Genomic DNA, 18,404 nt, shown 5'->3' on the forward strand with positions numbered 1-18,404 from the left:
CAGCTACCGGATCTCTCCCAACTGATCCTCAGCTTTCCATACACTAAGGAGGGGTTTTCTTCATTACGGCACTTGGCAGCACTGTGTCCATCCTGACCACATCGGTAGCAGAAGAATTGACCTTTCCCCCTTCGCCTGGGGGGGATGGTGGCTCTAAGTGCGGGCTTCTCAATCGCCACAGTTTGAGGCTTCTTATTCCTAGAAGTCTTAACTCGGTCAACGGTACTTTGCAGCTCAGCTATCCGTTCCGTCAGGACCTGCATTTGTTGGGCAAGTTCCTCTCTGGTGCTCACCATCAGTACACTGGCCATTTGCAGTGGTGTTGTGCTGGCTGGCTCCGATGTTTGGGCTTCCCAAAACTCACTGGCAGCCTGCCTTTCTTCCTCCTCTCTGACCTCTTTTATCAGCTGGGAGTAACTTGGGGGATGTTCCCGTCGTTCTCTTAGCTGGAGATGAAGTAGAATCGGGTTCTGATACTGAGTTCCTCTTACAATTTGAGCCAGTCTGGTCTGATCCATCTGCTCAGCAGTCACTGCTCCCCTCATGACAGCTCTCTGAAGCAGTCTCTCCAGTCTCTGTATGTAGGCTGAAGCCTTCTCGCCCTTTTGTTGTCGGGAATTAAGGAACTTACAGTAGCTGTCTTCAGGGCCCTCTACGCTCCCAAAGTTGTGTTCAAGGGCCTCTAGGCAGTCCTTCACACTGACCCCAGGGTCAATGAGCTTCAGGGTGCGAATCACATCTAATGCTGGGCCGCCAAGGCTCTCTATAAGGCATCTTCGCTTTTCTGCATCTGGTACGGCCCACTCTTGCAGCATTTCAGTGGTATGCTCTAACCAGGGTTCAAACTCCTCCTCCCCAGCAAATAATCTTAACTTACGACAAGAGTCTGACTCAGCATGGGGCAGCACAACCTTTTCCAATATTTGCCCCAGAGCTTTTGTCCAATCATCAGCCGAGGCTGCAGCCTCCGAGCTAGAAGCTGCTGAGCCAGGGCCCAACAAACCTGACATATTAGCCATTATACAAACAGTAATTTCCTCAAAATATAAGCACAAAAAAAAATATAAATTGTTTCCCAATGTAGTGGATCACTCAACAGGTGCTTGCGAGGGGTACTGACCCAGGCGATCCCGGACGAGCCCCCAAAAATGTAACCCTTCTGCCCGTCAGAGTTGGCAGCAACAAGGGCCGGGTTCAATATCTAGGGGTTCCATTCCAATAACACAATGCAAACCGGCTCGAGCCCCCACCCAGTGACCTGGGACAAATATATACCACCCCCGCTGGGCGCCTCCAAGAGGCAATACTTCCCCTCTCGCAAGCACATAGTCTGAGTGTAGCAAAAGTCTTTTAATAACAGAGAGAAACAATGTGGCATTATGTTGGGGAAACACCCCCAACAGGATTCATAACACAACCCATGAGCAAAAACAACCCCACCCCAGACAAATTGGGGCATGCCCTTTTCCCTTTGGTTCTTGAGTCCAGCAACCCCAAAAGTCCAATGCCCCAAAAGTCTCTGTCCCTGGTCAGGGCAGCCCCAGAGTTCGAAAGTTTATCGGCGGAGCTTTATCTCCCAACCTGGGTGGAAATGGGACGGGGGTAAGAGGCACCTTACGTGATCTGAAGCTGACCGCCCCATAGCTCCATAGCGGCGCTCCGTCAGCCGCCCCACGAACTCCTTCGCTCAGCTGCGCTCCGCTCCGTCAGCCGCCCCACGAACTCCTTCGCTCAGCTGCCCCACAAACTCAGCTCCACGGCCCACAAGCAGCTCCTGCCATCCACACACTGCTCCGCGTCGAACTGCTTCACCAGCCGTCCCGCAAACTGCTCCACAATATATCTTCAGGCTCCCCCACTACTTAACACAACACTCAGTGATTTCAGCTCTTAGGTGAATTCAGCTTGTAGTAGGGGAGCCCCAGTGCTGGTGCACTGTCAGCCCAAAGTCAGCTCAGCAGCCTATAACTAGACTTCTAATGAAATCAAAATTAGCTCTGATATTCCACAGTGGAGAGAGGAGGAAGTGCAATCAGCATGTAAGGCCCTCACCAAGGGGCCCATGCCACCAAGTACTACTACTTGTCCCCAGCCTCTCTCCATTCACACAGTTTTGGAACCCATGACCCTTGCCTAGCGAGTGCTACTTAGTTGATGGTGAATCCCTCCATCATAACAAAAGGCCACGTACAGTTCCAAGCACAGTTCCCATAATCAGGGTAATAACAATTTATTCTTCCTGCCCCAATAACAGAGACACTGGGGATCCCACAGCAGCCAAAGTGACCATTTGGGCAGCTATGGTCTCATTCTAGGCGTGGTGGGTGTGCCTATGCAAATGAGATCGGCCCCTGAAGTTCTTTTCCACAACTTGCCACACCTCACCACCAGATGTCAGGGTGGAGCTCATCCTGACACTGCTTACATCAGGAAAAACTTTTTCACTAGGAGGGTGGTGAAACACTGGAATGCGTTACCTAGGGAGGTGGTAGAATCTCCTTCCTTAGAGGTTTTTAAGGTCAGGCTTGACAAAGCCCTGGCTGGGATGATTTAACTGGGAATTGGTCCTGCTTCGAGCAGGGGGTTGGACTAGATGACCTTCTGGGGTCCCTTCCAACCCTGATATTCTATGATTCTATGATTCTATGAAATCAGAGGGGTCATGATTAAGTCCTAATGCAGAGGGCCTGCATGGGGAAATGAAAAGGTCCAGCCAAAGCAGAAGATGGTATGATTTAAGAGGGGTTCTTGGGCTGCTTTGCAATGGTCCAGATGCCCCAACAGCCTATATCCCTTGTGCACAAGCACCAGTGCTGGGTGGGGGGTGGGGAGGGGAAGTCTGTGGCTTTCTCTACATTTTAAAAACAGATCAGACTAGCAGATAAGGCGAACAGTGATCCATGCACTATACTCTGCCTTAGCCATGCCCGAGGGGTCAGTCACCCCTTCAGTTTGTTTGTTTTTTTACACAGACTTCTTTCCTAACTTTTTAAACACTGTTAAAGTTTTAACAAATGGTGAGACTACATTGAAAGACACTTTGTAAAAGTTATAACAAGTATTTATTCCATTTACTGGTTGTAAAAGACAAAAAACACTGCTTTGTGACTGCATGAAGCTCAGAAAGAGCCTGTCTGAAGAACACCCCCACCCCTTGACTTTCCCCCCAGACTTTTAACACTTGCTAAACATGCCGTGTTTCATTATATAAAGGTTTTTTAACATTTAACGTGAAAATATGGCATTGACGGAGATGTAACTCTACGTGACCTTTTTTAAGGCTACTCTGTGTGCAGTAAGAACAGGAGGACTTGTGGCACCTTAGAGACTAACCGATTTATTTGAGCATGAGCTTTCGTGAGCTACAGCTCACTTCATCGGATGAAGTGTCTGCTGCAGTTTCCATGGTATGCATCCGATGAAGTGAGCTGTAGCTCACGAAAGCTTATGCTCAAATAAATTGGTTAGTCTCTAAGGTGTCACAAGTCTTCCTTTTCTTTTTGCGAATACAGACTAACACGGCTGTTACTCTGAAACCTGTGTGCAGTGAGGCCTATTGCAGCCTATTAGGTTGGTTTGTTTTTTTTAAAGTTTAACATGAAAAAGCAGCATTGACGGAGCTGTAACAAAACAAAGCCCCTCAGGGATATTTTGTAGAAGTTTAGTGAACTAAAAAGGCTGAAGATACTGGCCTGGCTGTCATGTTATTGACTTGAACTGGGACCATATAGTACATGGTTGCAACCGAGGTCCTGTAGTGGCACCAAATCTTGAATAAAGGGGGTCAGATAAGGTGTCTCAGACAAGGTTAAAGTTTGCTGGTTATGATTATGCTGTCTATATGTGTGAATCATTTTTGTAGTTGAAGATATAAGTATTGGCTCTAGACTGTCTGTATTTCAAACTTGTGCTGTGCCTCTGGGTGACACCCCAGACACGTTGGTGTCAGCTCTGCCCAGCCTGCTGGACGGCCCATTAAGGACCATCAGCTACACACCTGGCCCACTGAGAGAAGGCAGATACGCCTTGGGACTCAGCCAGGTGTGCAGGGACCTGCCTATGGAGAGAACTCTGAGGTGTTTCCAGGCCATGGGATGGGCAGCTTGTCCTTGGGACAAAGAAAGCAGAGACCACATGGCAAGAGAGTATACAAAGCTGCTGCAGCTCCTCCATCTGGTCTTCAGTCCTGCTTCCTGCCTCTGGAGGGACTTTGCTACAAACGGAAGCTCTGAACCAAGGACTGAATGACCCATCCCAGCTGGGGATGTTCTCCAGAGACTTGATTTGAACCTGCCGTTTATTCCATCCCTGCTACAAGCCTGAACCAAGAACTTTGCCATCACTGTCTGTCCTTGATTCCATTGAACCCATTCTAGCTCTCGTCTCTCTCTTTTTCCTTTTATGAATAAACCTTTAGATTTCAGATTCTAAGGGATTGGCAACAGCGTGATTTGTGGGTAAGATCTGATTTGTACATTGACCTGGGTCTGGGGCTTGGTCCTTTGGGATCGAGGGAACCTTTTTTCTTTTACTGGGGTATTTGGTTTTCATAACCGTTTGTCCCCATAACGAGGGGCACTGGTGGGGATACTGGGGCACTGGGGTGTCTGAGGGAATTGCTTGTGTGACATGTGGTTAGCCAGTGGGGTGAGACCGAAGTCCTCTCTGTCTGGCTGGTTTGGTGCCTTAATAGTAAAGGACCCCCAGCCTGGGGCTGTGACTGCCCTGCTCTGAGCAATTTGTCCTGAATTGACACTCTCAGTTGGGTCCCGCCAGAACCAGCTTTAAAAAGCAACACTGGCCTTTTAAAAATTGCGTTTTTTACATACCAAAACAGCAACTGGGTAAGAATATGGCAACTGAGGGGAGTTTACATGTGTTTTAATAAACAAAACAAAATTAACAAAACATAGACAAGATTGCTTTTAAAGTTTGGATTTATACAAAAAACCAAGAAAAAATTAGCTTATGTAAAACAAGTGAGCTGCTGCTGGGGCTGCTGCTGTTTTTACCAGAGATAAGGGATCTGCCTCGCCCCCACACACCTTCCTACTCCCCCCCCTTCTTCTTTTCTAATGTTTTTTAAAATTTAAACCGAGGACAAACAAATTAAAAAGCCCCAGAGCTCAGGCCACGGGGGTAAGACACCTGACCTGAGTTTTAGAGGGAAGGTTGACAACTCTTTTAGAGAAACAGGTTTGCAGGCAGCCGCTCCGTGTTAGCGGTTATGCTTTAGCACGGGCAAGCGGAAGCTCCTTCCCACTTCCCGAGGTATTATCTCCCCCATCCTACAGCCTGTCAGAAATATTAACAAAAACAGACTTAAAGATACTTTGTAGCAGGGCCTGCAAAGCAACAGTTACACATCCCCCCAGGCTGGGGGAGGCGTGTGGGCCTTCGCTAGGGGAGCAGCCCGCTCCTCCTCTACTTCTTGCTGTTGTTGACAAACTGTAACCTAGCTGCACGCGCACTCTGGGGGCAACCTGCTGCCCTTTTGACAAACCCCGCACCCCTTGAGCTCCATAAAAACACACTCTGTCTTCACATAGGCTTGTCTTTGAAAGTGTTTATTCCTTTGAAAACTGAATATAACCTTCCCTTGTCTTTGTTAAAAAGTGGGGGAGAAGCAGCCTTCTTCTCTCCGACCCACTGGCTCACAGACGCTGTTTTTGCTAACGGGCTTTGCTGCAGCTTCAAATTCTCCTCACTAAAAATGACCAATGTTAGTCTAAAACGGGGTGGGGGGGGGGTGTTAAAAACTGTAACTAAGGGCTTATGCTTTTAAGCTTTATGAAAGCACCTGTGTAACAGTGCTGCCTGGCGGGAGAGATGCTTGGGCTCTGTTTTTTTAGGCAAGAATAAGGCAGGTGTAGCCGGGCACTTACCCCGCTCCTAAGTAAAAAGGAGGCGGCTGATTGGGGAAGCGGCCACAGCTGGCCCACACCTAATCAGGCCACAGCTGGCCCTGGTCTCAGCACTAAGGGAGGAGCTGGGTCAGCCTCACTCCAGGCCTGGAGGGGGAAGGACCTGGCTGCCTGGGAGCTCAGGGTCCCTCAAGCAGAGCAGTGCTGGGGAAGGGCAAGAGGAGCTGGGGAGCTCTAGCCTGGCAACTCCCCAGGCAGAGGCCTGGTTAAGGCCTAGGGAGGTACTGGGGCTGCAGGGACAGGCAGCTGGTCCAACCCCCTTGCTAGTGATGAGTGGCTGTTACAGACTGCAGTCTGCCCCAGAGAAAGGGGGCTAGATGATGACTGGCAGTAGCTATTGAGGCGAGATGGGCATAGGAGGAGGGGGTTCCCCTGAGAGGGGAGACCCTGAGTGTGGGGGTACTGCTGTGGGGCAGCACCCCAAAGAAAGGGGCACTGGGCTCTGGGAGGGACATGGTGGGCCTGAGACAGGAAAGACACCGGTCAGCAGGAGGCGCTCTGAGTGCCGGAATTGAACTAATGCCCGGATGACCAGCAGGAGGTGCCATGGTGGTGAGTCCCGACCTGTTACACGTGGTGAAGAATGCGGGCATAGCCCGTCACCCCGATACAAGGGACAGGACTGGGACTATTGCTGAGCAGAGGAGAGAGGGGATGATGGATCCAGGTTACACGGAGGTGTTCTTTGCAGAGGGTTCTTGTGCCGTCCCACAGGTTGGGTCCCCTGAGGAAAGGGGCAGTCTAGCAGCCTGAGAGGCTTGAGCGACGTGTGCATGAGGTCGGGGAGACCTAGCAGAGGCATTGTGAGGTGCAGTGGGCCCTGCAGGAACAGTTAGGGTAGCTGGCAGAGGAACAGAGGACCCTGGTAAAACTCCTCAGAAGGGAGTTTCGGAGGAGCTGTGGAGAATGGCGTGAGAAGCCAAGGGCCAGGAGGCCTGTGGCGGAGCACAGGGCTTGCTACGCCTGTGGGCGGTGTGGACATTTAAAAAGGGATTGTCCCTACTGGGATGGGGACAGGGTGCCTCACCTCGAGCCGGGGAAGGAGCAAGTCCCTAAGACAGCCCGCCTGGTGAGGGAACCCAGGGGGCCATGGACATGTTGGGCCTGTCGGCATCGCGGACACGTACAGTGGGTGTGCCCAGGCCCGAGGCGGGGGGTCCAGGTAAGCCCCCGTGAGAAAGCTGGACCCAAGGAAGACCACGAGAGGCCCAAAGCAGTGAAGAGATGGGGAGCCTGCTGGGGCTTCCATGAACCGGGCCACATTAAGAGGCACTGCCCCCTCAAGGGAAGAGAGGGGCTGAGGAAGGAGGTGCCTGGGGCCCCGGAATGGTCAAAAATGAACAGGGCTGATGGCTGCAGGGCTGATGATGATGGCTGCAGAGCTGAGGCTGAGGCCGCAGGGCTGATGGCCGACAGGCCACCAACGGGAGGGGGCGGAGGCCGCATCGGGGACCCAGCGGGAGGTCAGGATCCGGACAGTCACTGGGGAGGTCTCAACCAAAGGAACTGTGACAGAGTGGGCCCAGCAAGAGGTCGGGACTCAGGTGGTCATGGGGAAGGCCACAAAATGGACCCAGAACCCAAAGGTGGAGGGTCTGGGGGATGCTGACCTGCAGGCGCGGTTGGAGGCAGTGGAGCAGGCCCGCTGGACAGTGGGGTGGAGCTGCAGAAAGCCCACAGGGGGAAGGAAGACCTGGCCCTGAAGCTGAAGGACAGTGAAGAGAAGCGAGTGCGACTGGCAGGACATCTCCAGGTCACGCAGGCTAGCGGACCTCCCCTACCCCCAGGGGTGGGATTTTGACATGGGGGTGCAGCAAGGTGGTTAACCCGCTCCTAGGAAAAAAGGAGTGAGAGCAGCTGAGGGAGGCTGGCTGAGTAGGGGACAGAGCTGTGGCTGCACCCAGTGAGGCCACAGCTGGCCCTGATCTAAGGGCTAAAAGAGGAGCTGGGTCAGTCCCTCTCCAGCCTTGGAGGGAGAAGGACCTGGCTGCTGGGAGCACAGGGGACCTAGGGCAGAGCAGTGCTGGGGAAGGGCAAGAGGAGCAGGCTGGCCTGGTTTAAAGGCCCAAGGCAGGTACTGGGGCTGCAGAGGTACAGGCCAGGGATAGGCAGAGGCAGCTGGTCCAACCCCCTTGACAATGATGAATGGCTGTTACAGACTGCAGTCTGCCCCCAGAGAAAGGGGGCTAGATGATGACTGGCAGTAGCCACTGAGGCAAGGTGGGGATAGGGGGAAGAGGTTCCCCTGGGAGTGTGGGGGCACGGCTGTGGGGCAGCACCCCAAGAAAAGGGGCACTGGGGTCTGGGAGGGAGAGCAGTCAGCAGGAGGTGCTGAGTGCTGGAACTGAGCTAATTCCTGGACGACCAGCATGAGGTGCCGCAGCAGTGAGTGCTTGATATGCTACAGGGGAGTATTGAGGGGCGGGACATGGCTCGTGTTTAAAAACCTTGACTACAGGATTGGTTCAGGAAAATGTAATCTATGACGCAGGTGTAGAGCAGCATCTGATTGGTCCGATCCAAAGGTGGCGATAACTAGCCTGAGGGGTTGTGAGCCTTGGGAGCTCCCTCTTTCCCCAGGAACAGTCGCAGGGGTAAGATCTCTCTCTCTCTCTGACTCAATCACGTGCTGCCTGTCTTTGCTCTTTGCAAAGGGGCTTTCTTTTCCCTTTTCTTCCCTGTTCTCTGTCTATATTTTTCAATATTTTTTAATGTTTTTTAAATGCTCTTTTCTTAACCTAGCCTTATATGTAATATTTTAAATGCTTTTCTATTAACCTCCCTTTATATTTTACCATGTGCTTACCAAACAGTCTCCACTTTATAAAATGTCCTTTTTTTGCCATGTGTTCTTTTTAACTTATCTTTATATTTAATAGTTTTTAAATGTATTTCAATTTTTTTATTCTTTAACGTGCCAAACTAGGCCTTTAAAATCATCTCTCCTTGCTAAACCTAACCAAAAATCTTTCTTTTATAACTTGCCTCTATTCTTTCAAACTAACCCTTTTAAAAACAAAAAAAATCTTTTATTTTTCTTTCTATTTTTTCAACCTTTTCCTCTGAACAATCAACCACCTGTAGCAAAGCACAAACATGCAACATACTCCCTATTCAAACATAAAATAATCAAAAAGAAATTCATAAGGGCCGATGGCACACACCAACGGGAATGGAGGGCAGGACGTAAGCCCTAAAGGGGGCGTGAAAACCTGTCAAAAATTACATGGTGGTGAATACTATCGTGGTATATACTACTGAGATGTATAAAATCATGACTGGTGTGGAGAAAGTAAATAAGGAAGTGTTATTTACTCCTTCTCATAACAACTAGGGGCCACCAAATGAAATTAATAGACAGCAAGTTTAAAACAAACAAAAGGAAGTATTTTTTTCACACAATGTACAGTCAACCTGTGGAACTCCTTGCCAGAGGATCTTGTGAAGGCCAAGACTATAATAGGGTTCAAAAAAGAACTAGATAAAATCATGGAGGATAGGTCCATCAATGGCTATGAGCCAGGATAGGCAGGGATGGTGTCCCTAGTCTCTGTTTACCAGAGGCTGAGAATGAGCGACAGGGGATGGGTCACTTGATGATTCCCTGTTCTGTTCATTCCCTCTGGGGCACCTGGCATTGGCCACTGTTGGAAGACTGGAGACTAGGCTGGAAGGACCTTTGGTCTGACCCAGAACGGCTGTTCTTATGTTGAAACTGGTTGAAAGGTTGTACTCAGAGAGTAGGTCTGAAGGGTTTGCTGTCAGACCTAGAAGGCAAATCTGGTGGGGTCCTGTAGGGGTCAGTCCTGGTTCTGGTACTACTCCATTGTTGATAGAGTGGGGAATATGCTCATAAAATATGAGGATGACACCACCCGGGAGGGCTTACATGCACTTTGGTGGCCTGAACTGGAATTCAAAACGACCATGACAAATTAGAGAATTCATCTGAAATCAACAAGATGAAATTCAATCAAGACAAGTGCAAAGTACTGCACTTGGGAAGGCAAAATCAAATACACAGCTACAAATGGGGGACAACTGGGGGGGTGGTAGCAGTGCAGAAAAGGATCTGAGGGTTGTAGTGGATCAGAAACTGAATGTGAGTCCACAGCGTAGTGGAGTTGTGAAAAAGTGTAATGTCACCCTGAGGGGCACTAACCGGAGTGTCGCACGTAAGGCACGGGAGGTAATCTTCCCTCTGAACTTGACAGCAGGGAGGTCTCAGCTGGATACCGTGTCCAATTCTGCGCACCCCACTTAGGCAAGATGTGCACAAATTGGAGGGACTCCAGGGGAGAGCAACCAAAACAAGAAGGTTCAGAAAACCTGGCCTGTGAGGAAAGGTTAGACTGGGCCTGTTTAGCCTTGAGAAAAGGAGACTGAGGGGGACCTGATAAGTCGTCAGATATATTAAGAGCTGTTACAAAGATAACAGGGATCTACTGTTCTCCATGGCCACTGACAGGAGAAGAAGAAGCAAACTGCAACACATGATGGGTTTAATCTGCAACATGCGAGATGTAGGTGAGATTAGGAAAGACTTTTGAACTCTCAGGGGAGCTAAACTCTGGAGCAGGTGCCCACAGGAGGCTTGGGGATCCCTGTCGTCGGCGGTTTATAAGACCAGGTTGGACAAACCCCTGTCAGGGCTGTGTCACAGAGTCCCCGGGCGATGCTCTGGAACTGCTCCCCATGAAGCCAGGCAGGACTCTGGGGAAGTCTCCTCTCTGGGAGCAGCCTGTCTGCAGGACACACAGCTCACACAGCTTCCACCTTCCCGGGTCTGACCTCGGAGCATTCAGCCTCCTCTGCCCCTCCGTGCGCTTCCCACAGCGAGTCCGCTCAGGCGGGGCTCCTGGGGAAGCCAGAGGGTCCTGCCCCCCAACTCCGCAGTCAGACGTGACTCTCAGCCAGCCAGTAAAACAGAGGTTTATTAGACAACAGGAACATGGTCTAACACAGAGCTTGTAGATGCAGAGAACAGGACCCCTCAGCCGGGTCCATTTTGGGGGGCAGTGAGCCAGACAACCACGTCTGCCCTTCACTCCATGTCCCAGCCAGCCCCAAACTGAAACTCCCTCCAGCTCCTCCTCCTCTGGGCTCTCCCCTTTCCCAGCCAGGTGGTCACCTGATTCCTTTGTTCTCCAACCCTTTAGCTCTCCCCTCCCAGCGGGGAAGGGCCCAGGCCATCAGTTGCCAGGAAACAGGGTGTTGGCCATTCTCTGTGTCCAGACCCCTGCACACACCTGCCCTCTAGGGCTCTGCAATGATCATACACCCTTACCCCACCACCTAGATACTTAAGAACTGCACAGGGGAAACTGAGGCACCCCCACACTATTCAGAGGAAACATTAAGAACAGTCCCACTTCATCACAGCAGGCTAATCTCTGCTGTGCTGGGTGAGGTGCAGAAATCTGCTAGATCACATGACAAAGGGCCCTGCTGCTGCAGCTGGGGGGCTGAATGCAGTCCAGAGTGGGGGGCCAGAGCCTGCACAGGGGAGCCCCCTGATCAAGGGGGAAGGGATGGTCCTTACCAGACACCACGAGCCTGGGAAGGAAGGGCAGTGCGCTCATCGGGGGGGATGTGTGAAGCGGGAGCTTAGCCTGGGGCGAGAAGCGGGAGTGGTCTGTGTGCTCTCCTCTTCACTTGGGCCGCGGAGGTGCAGGACAGAGAACTCTGGGCAGCCCTGGTCTGCCTGGGGAGGACTTGGACGCTGCAGCGCTGGTGCCAGGTAACCGTAAGCTGGGCCGGCTGGCGGAGACGGGCCGAGCGAGGAAACACTAAGAAATGTCTGTTAGTGGGCACCCCCTCACCCCACACTCGCTGGGGTAACAGAACAGTAAATCTGGCCTCTGGCTGGGACGGACTCTCTGTGGCCCATCCGTGTCTGCACAGAGCCTGACCTGGCCACTGCAGCCCTGCGCCCGCCAGTCACACACATCCTCCACACAGCAGGGCCATGCGCAAGCCCTGACCCCCACCCTGGGGTGCTCTCCGGCTGGGCTCCCAGAGGGCCCTCACCTTGGGGTCTAGGCTTGGGAGGGAGCCCGAGTCCCCACAAAGTCACAAGCACAGTCCGCCAACAGGTACCTGAACAGGAGACTGATGAGGGGCCGGGCTCCAGGCCCGTGAGCAGCAGGTCCAGGTGCTGAGGGACAGCACGAGCGTCAATCCCTTCTCTTTCCCTCAGGCCGCTTCCCACCATAGCCCAAGGGGCACTGCCTGCATGGGGACCTCCGCGTGTGCACATAACGAGCACGGATGGGCCTCGCCTTCACATTTAAATCTGTGCAGCTCCATGCCCAAAGTGTGTGTGCAGTCACCCGGCTGATCAGCAGATGCAATGCGGACTTGCACACACCTGTGATCAGAGAGTGGGCACACCAGGGGTGAGCGTGTGCATAGAACTGTGCACACCGCAGGCCCTGGGCGGAAGGCCAGCTCCGTGCACGAGGGGCCTGGCATTCTGCGGGGAGTGTCTTTCTCCCTGAGTGTGGTCTCTTCACAGAGACGGGCTGGGGTCTTTGTCCTCTGTGCTGGGAGCTGCAGCAGCCCATCTGCACAGCTCACGCAGGCTCCCAGAGCAGGAGGGAAGTTTGGGGCTGGGGTGCAGAACAGCCCAGCCCCAGCAGGGCAGTACCACAGCTGCCCTGGGGCCAGGCCCAGAACGATCCCCAGCACTTGGCCTGGGCCACTCCATTAATTGCTGCGAGGGGTGCAGAGCAGGGCTAGAGGGCAGAATTAACTGATGAGCCAGGGTGGGGGTTGCTGGCAGGACCGTGGAGGCGCTGGGGGAGCTTGACAGCCAGAGGCCAGGCCAAATGCCACACGCTCCTCATGTGAAGATCTGTGGGGTTGGCTTGTGCGGTTTGACCTTGGGGGCCATGTCCTGCAGCCGGCTGCCCCGGGAGCTGGTGGGCGCCTGGACTTCCCCCAGTGGCCACCAGGTGTCACCTCTCGTCAGTAAAGCCACCCCAGCGCTGGCTGGGGACACTGAGGCAGCCCCCAGAGAGGGAGAGGCCTTGCGGGGCGGAGCAGGCCCCGGCCCCCGGGTGCAGCTCTGGGGCAGAGCTGGGGGCTCTGAGTGGGGCCCACTCGCGGCGGCCGACGGCGCGCTGGAAGCGGAGGAGAGTTTGAGGTCTGCCGCAGAGCTCCGCGTTCCCACCCCCGGGGTGCAGGGCGCTCGTAGCTCTGAGACGTGCGTCACTCGGAGAAAAGCTTCAGGTTCCTTCGGGATTGCAGCTGACCGGAGACGTACCACAGCTTCGAAAGGTGACGGTGCCGCGGAAAACGCTGCTTTTACCCAGGTGAATTTAAATGAAAGAGGTTCCTGCCCCGTCAAAGCTTTTCTAAACTTGCCCTTTATTCTTTAGTAGCTTGCGTTTAGCACAGAACTGAGCGAGATTCACTTACTGTGTGGTACCGGTCGCTGCCGCCCGACTGGACTTGCGGTTCCCGACGAGGCGTGCGGCCGGCCAGCTTGTATCTCTGCTGCCCAGAACTCCCCGTTTCTGCTGTATGGGGGGGAGCTCCAGCCAGGCCAATGGGGCTTTGCATCTGTGTGTGCGCGGGGGCAGGGGGGGGGTCCTGCACCTGCCCTGAGCTTGTAGTTTGGGGGGGACAATGCCCCCTCACCCTCCTCAAATGACACCCATGGTGGGAATGTGCCCACTGGGGCTGGGGCCTCACCCCACGGAGGGCCCTGCCAAACCTGCCACCTCCCTCAGGCCTAGTGTCTGTGCCTGGGGCAGGGATGGGGGGAATTACCCCTACCCCACTGGGCACTCTTTCCCCCACCCCACAAGCCACTGCCCACCGCCCCTACTGGGCTCTGTTTCCCCCCCCCCCCAACTAGGCCTTGTCCCCTGTCCACCCCCCGCATACCACTGGTCCCTGCCTCCCCCCTCCAACACCATTGTGCCTTGTCCCCTCCCCCCCACATCACAGGCCACTGCCCCCTCCCCCACTGGATCCTGCCCTGCCCCCCACACCATAGGGCCTGCCCCTTTCCTCTGCTGGGCCCTACCCTGCCCCCTACATCACAGGGCCCTGGCCCCACCCCCCTGCCCCTCACACCACCGGGCACTGCCCTTGCCAGGCCTCACCTCTGCCTCTGAGCCCTTTTTTCTCCCTGTCTGCTCAGCCCACCCTCGGCCCTTTGTACTTCTGTGTCTGCCTCCACCTCCCTGGGTCCTATCTGCTCCTGGGAGCTCCGAACCAGGAGCACATAGGACCGCCCTCCCCAGCACCACTGCCAGCTCCTTGTGCGTGGACCAGTGGGCACCGAGGGGTGGCAGGGGATTGGTGCCCCCCGCGCATCAGGCCAGGTGGCTGGGGCCTTTCCCACAGCCCTGCACAGGCTGCAGCCCGGGGCCCAGGGGGAGCTGCCTCTGTGGTGGGGTGGGGAGCGGCTCTCACATCTGCTGCCGAGTTTACGAGGGCTGGCGTTGGCGTTGCATGCAGCAGGCCTTGCTCCAGGGCCGGCCCCGCATGCAGCAGGCCTTGCTCCAGGGCCGGCCCCGTGGGACCATGGGGCCTGCCCAGGAATGAGAGGAATGCTGCGTGCAGCGCAAGACAGACACATGCAAACCTGCTCTGTGCTGCGCAGCCCAGGCCAGGCGCTGGGCACCGGCCCCAGCTCCAGGGCCCCAGCCAGACACTCCCGCTCCCCCGGCCCAGCGCGCCGTCTCAGAAACCAGGAGGCTGCACCAGGCAGCCGGACAGGAGGGTGGCCACGGGCACTCTGCGCCCCGGTTGGTGAGGCCAGGGGCAGCACTGCCCATGGTGCCTTTGGGTGCAACCCCCAATGGGCAGGGCCGTTCTGGCCCTTTGCCGCCGGGTGACTCCCGCAGAGCCCACCTGAGCTCGGGCTCTGACCCCTGCTTCTGGAGGGGAGCGAGCGCCCTTCACTCAGAGCCTGTTGGTCCACGTCCCCCCGAGAGCCGCTCCCTGCCTCCCCCCGTCATTTGCCTGGGGAGGGGTGATGCCAGTGGGACGGGGCAAGGCCAGGGGGGCGGGTTACGTAGGACGTCTTGCTGATCTGGGGTTTCCTGGCTCTGCGAGGGAGGCAGCGGGGGGCTTGCAGGGCGCAGCGTCTAGGTGCACATACTGGGCCAGCGTGGGGGCGGTTTGGTGATCACTGGCTCCTCACGCTGGCCTTGGGGCAGAGCTGGTCAGGCAGCCCCCGAGTGACCGTGGCAAACAGCGACCTCAGCCCCACAGGGCACTTGGCCAAGGGCACCACTCAGCTCTGAACAGGTGACTCACCGGGGGCAAGGCGGGAGGGGATTTGGGGGGGGGCCAGGAGGGCAGGGTCAGAGGGGGCTGAAGGCAGCGTGTCCGAGGGGGGAGCCAGGGGTGAGGCTGGGAGGGGATTTGGGGGGGCAGGAGGGCAGGCTCGGAGGGGGTTGAAGGCAGCGTGTCCGAGGGGGGAGCCAGGGATGAGGCTGGGAGGGGATTTGGGGGGGCCAGGAGGGCAGGCTCAGAGGCGTCTGAAGGCAGCGTGTCCGAGGGGGGAGCCAGGGGTGAGGCTGGGAGGGGATTTGGGGGGGCCAGGAGGGCAGGCTCGGAGGCCTCTGAAGGCAGCGTGTCCGAGGGGGGAGCCGGTGGCACAGGGTGGGAGGGGATTTTGGGGGGCAGGAGGGCAGGGTCAGAGGGGGCTGAAGGCAGCGTGTCCGAGGGGGAAGCCAGGCGCGAAGCTGGGAGGGGACTAGGAGGGCAGGGTCAGAGGGGGCTGAAGGCAGCGTGTCCGAGGGGGGAGCCAGGGGTGAGGCTGGGAGGGGATTTGGGGGGGCCAGGAGGGCAGGGTCAGAGGGGGCTGAAGGCAGTGTGTCCGAGGGGGGAGCCAGGGGCGAAGCTGGGAGGGGACTAGGAGGGCAGGGTCAGAGGGGGCTGAAGGCAGCGTGTCCGAGGGGGGAGCCAGGGGCGAAGCTGGGAGGGGACTAGGAGGGCAGGCTCGGAGGGGGTTGAAGGCAGCGTGTCCGAGGGGGGAGCCAGGGGCGAGGCTGGGAGGGGATTGGGTGGGGCCAGGAGGGCAGGCTCAGAGGCCTCTGAAGGCAGCGTGTCCGAGGGGGCAGCCGGTGGCACAGGGTGGGAGGGGATTTTGGGGGACAGGAGGGCAGGGTCAGAGGGGGCTGAAGGCAGCGTGTCCGAGGGGGAAGCCAGGGGCGAAGCTGGGAGGGGATTGGGGGGGCAGGAGGGCAGGCTCGGAGGCCTCTGAAGGCAGCGTGTCCGAGGGGGCAGCCGGTGGCACAGGGTGGGAGGGGATTTGGGGGGGCCAGGAGGGCAGGGTCAGAGGGGGCTGAAGGCAGCGTGTCCGAGGGGGGAGCCAGGGGCGAGGCTGGGAGGGGATTGGGGGGGCAGGAGGGCAGGCTCGGAGGCCTCTGAAGGCAGCGTGTCCGAGGGGGCAGCCGGTGGCACAGGGTGGGAGGGGATTTTGGGGGGCAGGAGGGCAGGGTCAGAGGGGGCTGAAGGCAGTGTGTCCGAGGGGGGAGCCGGTAGCACAGACTGGGAGGGGTTTTGGGGAGCAGACTCCAAAGCAGCTCCAGTCGTTTGGAACCTCACATGCTACACTTTACAGAGCTCATCAAATCCTTCCCATGCAAATGTCTGGCAATAGCCAGGCGGATCCGCTCGTGCTCAGCTTTCGGCAGAGACCAGTGGAGTTCCCAGCAGCTGCTCAGACGGGCGGAAGAGCCCTGCCTGGGCATGTCACGATGCTCTCAACAGAAGGGCCCATGCAGCGGAGCCAGGGGCTCGTCCCTCAGCCACCCTCCCACGCTACAGCTGCTGTGCAAGGAGACAGGAGCCACAGCTGCGGTTCCCAGATGTTGCCCGCACTGGCGCTACGGAGGACACCCAGGGCACTGTCTGGAGTCGTTCCCCAGGGAGCTGTGCTGAGCACGGGCTCCCCACTTGCTCTGCGCCATGGAGCCGGACCAAATTCCCACCAGCAGCCGTGGAGTCCACATGCCGGAGTGTGCCACATTGCCAGGCCCGAGGCTGCAGTCTGCTGAGAAAACAGCCTTAGCAGGGCCCTGAGTGGCATAGGCCCAGGCCTGTCCTGGGGAGAGCAGCTCCTCTGCCCCGCAACTCAGGGTTCGGGACCCCGTCCCAGCCACACCCCCAACGCTCTCGAGCGCTCGCACAGATGGTACCATGAGGCCTCCTGCTCCACGTGTGTGAAGAGCAGAGCTTGGGTCCGCTCAACTCCGCTCCAACAGCAAAGCTTGGTCTAGTTTGCCAGCTGAGAGCCCCTCTGTGACGAAGCAGGACTGTTCTTAATGTTTTCTCCGAATACTGTAGGGGTGCCTCAGTTTCCCGTATGCATCTCTTAAGTATCTAGGTGGTGGGATAAGGGGGTGAGATTGTTGCAGAGCCCTAGGCAGGTGTGATGGTGTCTGCACAGAGAATGGCCGACACCCTGTTTCCTGGCAACTGATGGCCTGGCCCTTCCCCCCTGCAAAGGTGCCAACTGAAGGTATTGGAGAACAGAGACCTGGTGGCCTCCTGGCCCAGGAAAGAGACAAAAGCCAGAGGAGGAGGGGCTGGAGAGTTTCAGTTTGGAGCTGGCTGGGGAAAGAGAGGGAGGCCCTCACCCCCCCCATGGTGGACCTGCCTGAGGGGTCCTGTTCTCTGCACCTACAAGCTCTGTTTTAGACCATGTTCCTGTCGTCTAATAAACCTTCTGTTTTACTGGCTGGCTGAGAGTCCCGTCTGACTGTGAAGTTGGGGGGCAGGACCCTCTGGCTTCCCCAGGACCCTGCCTGAGCGGACTCGCTGGGGGAAGCGCACGGAGGGGCAGAGGATGCTGAATGCTCCGAGGTCAGACCCAGGAAGGGGGAAGCCGGGTGAGTTGTGTGTCCTGCAGACAGGCTACTCCCAGAGAGGAGGCTCCCCCAGAGTCCCGCCTGGCTTCATGGGGAGCAGTTCCAGAGCATCGCCCGGGGACTCCGTGACACCCTCCCATGCCACTGCCATAATCTTTGTGTAATCTCCCCACCACCACCCTATGCTCTGGCTCCAGTCCTGTGCCAGGGCCCTGTATAACTCCATGGCATAGCGGCTCCCCCACCTGGGGGCATTGCTGGAGGCAGGGGTTATGTGGAGGGGCCAGCGGCCTGCAGCTGGTTTGGCAGCTCGGGTGGCTGCGCTTCTGCTGTGGAAGGACCATCCAAGGGCCTGACACAGTCTGGGGAGCTGCTGGGCTGGAGCACAGGGTAGGGGAAGGCGCCACCTTCCCTGGGCCTGTGGAGGCAGGGATGGGGGGGCATTGGTGGAAGCCATGGGGGGGGTGTAATGTGGAGGGGGGCATAGTCCTGCTGCCTGCAAGGGGGATACTTGTGATGGTGGCTTGATGCAGAGGCTCTTCCCTGAGGACCACAGCTCATGTCACCCCCCTGTCCCGCAGGGGGGGGGGGTCCTGCTGGGGACGGGGTGCCCCCAGCTTCTAGGAGAGGCAGCCCAGCCCGG

At 56.5% G+C, this 18,404-nt stretch overlaps 1 long non-coding RNA gene across 1 annotated transcript; it reads left to right on the plus strand.

Annotated features, from left to right (window-relative positions):
• The first annotated feature begins 12,716 nt into the window (after positions 1-12,716).
• On the plus strand, positions 12,717-17,632 carry LOC311521237. The gene is made up of 2 exons (XR_014711832.1): positions 12,717-13,240; positions 16,513-17,632. It is a non-coding gene; the product is annotated as an uncharacterized lncRNA (long non-coding RNA).
• The last annotated feature ends 772 nt before the right edge of the window (positions 17,633-18,404 follow it).

Source organism: Lepidochelys olivacea, assembly GCF_965140295.1.
Source record: "Lepidochelys olivacea isolate rLepOli2 genome assembly, chromosome: 5".
Classification (NCBI taxonomy): domain Eukaryota; kingdom Metazoa; phylum Chordata; order Testudines; family Cheloniidae; genus Lepidochelys; species Lepidochelys olivacea.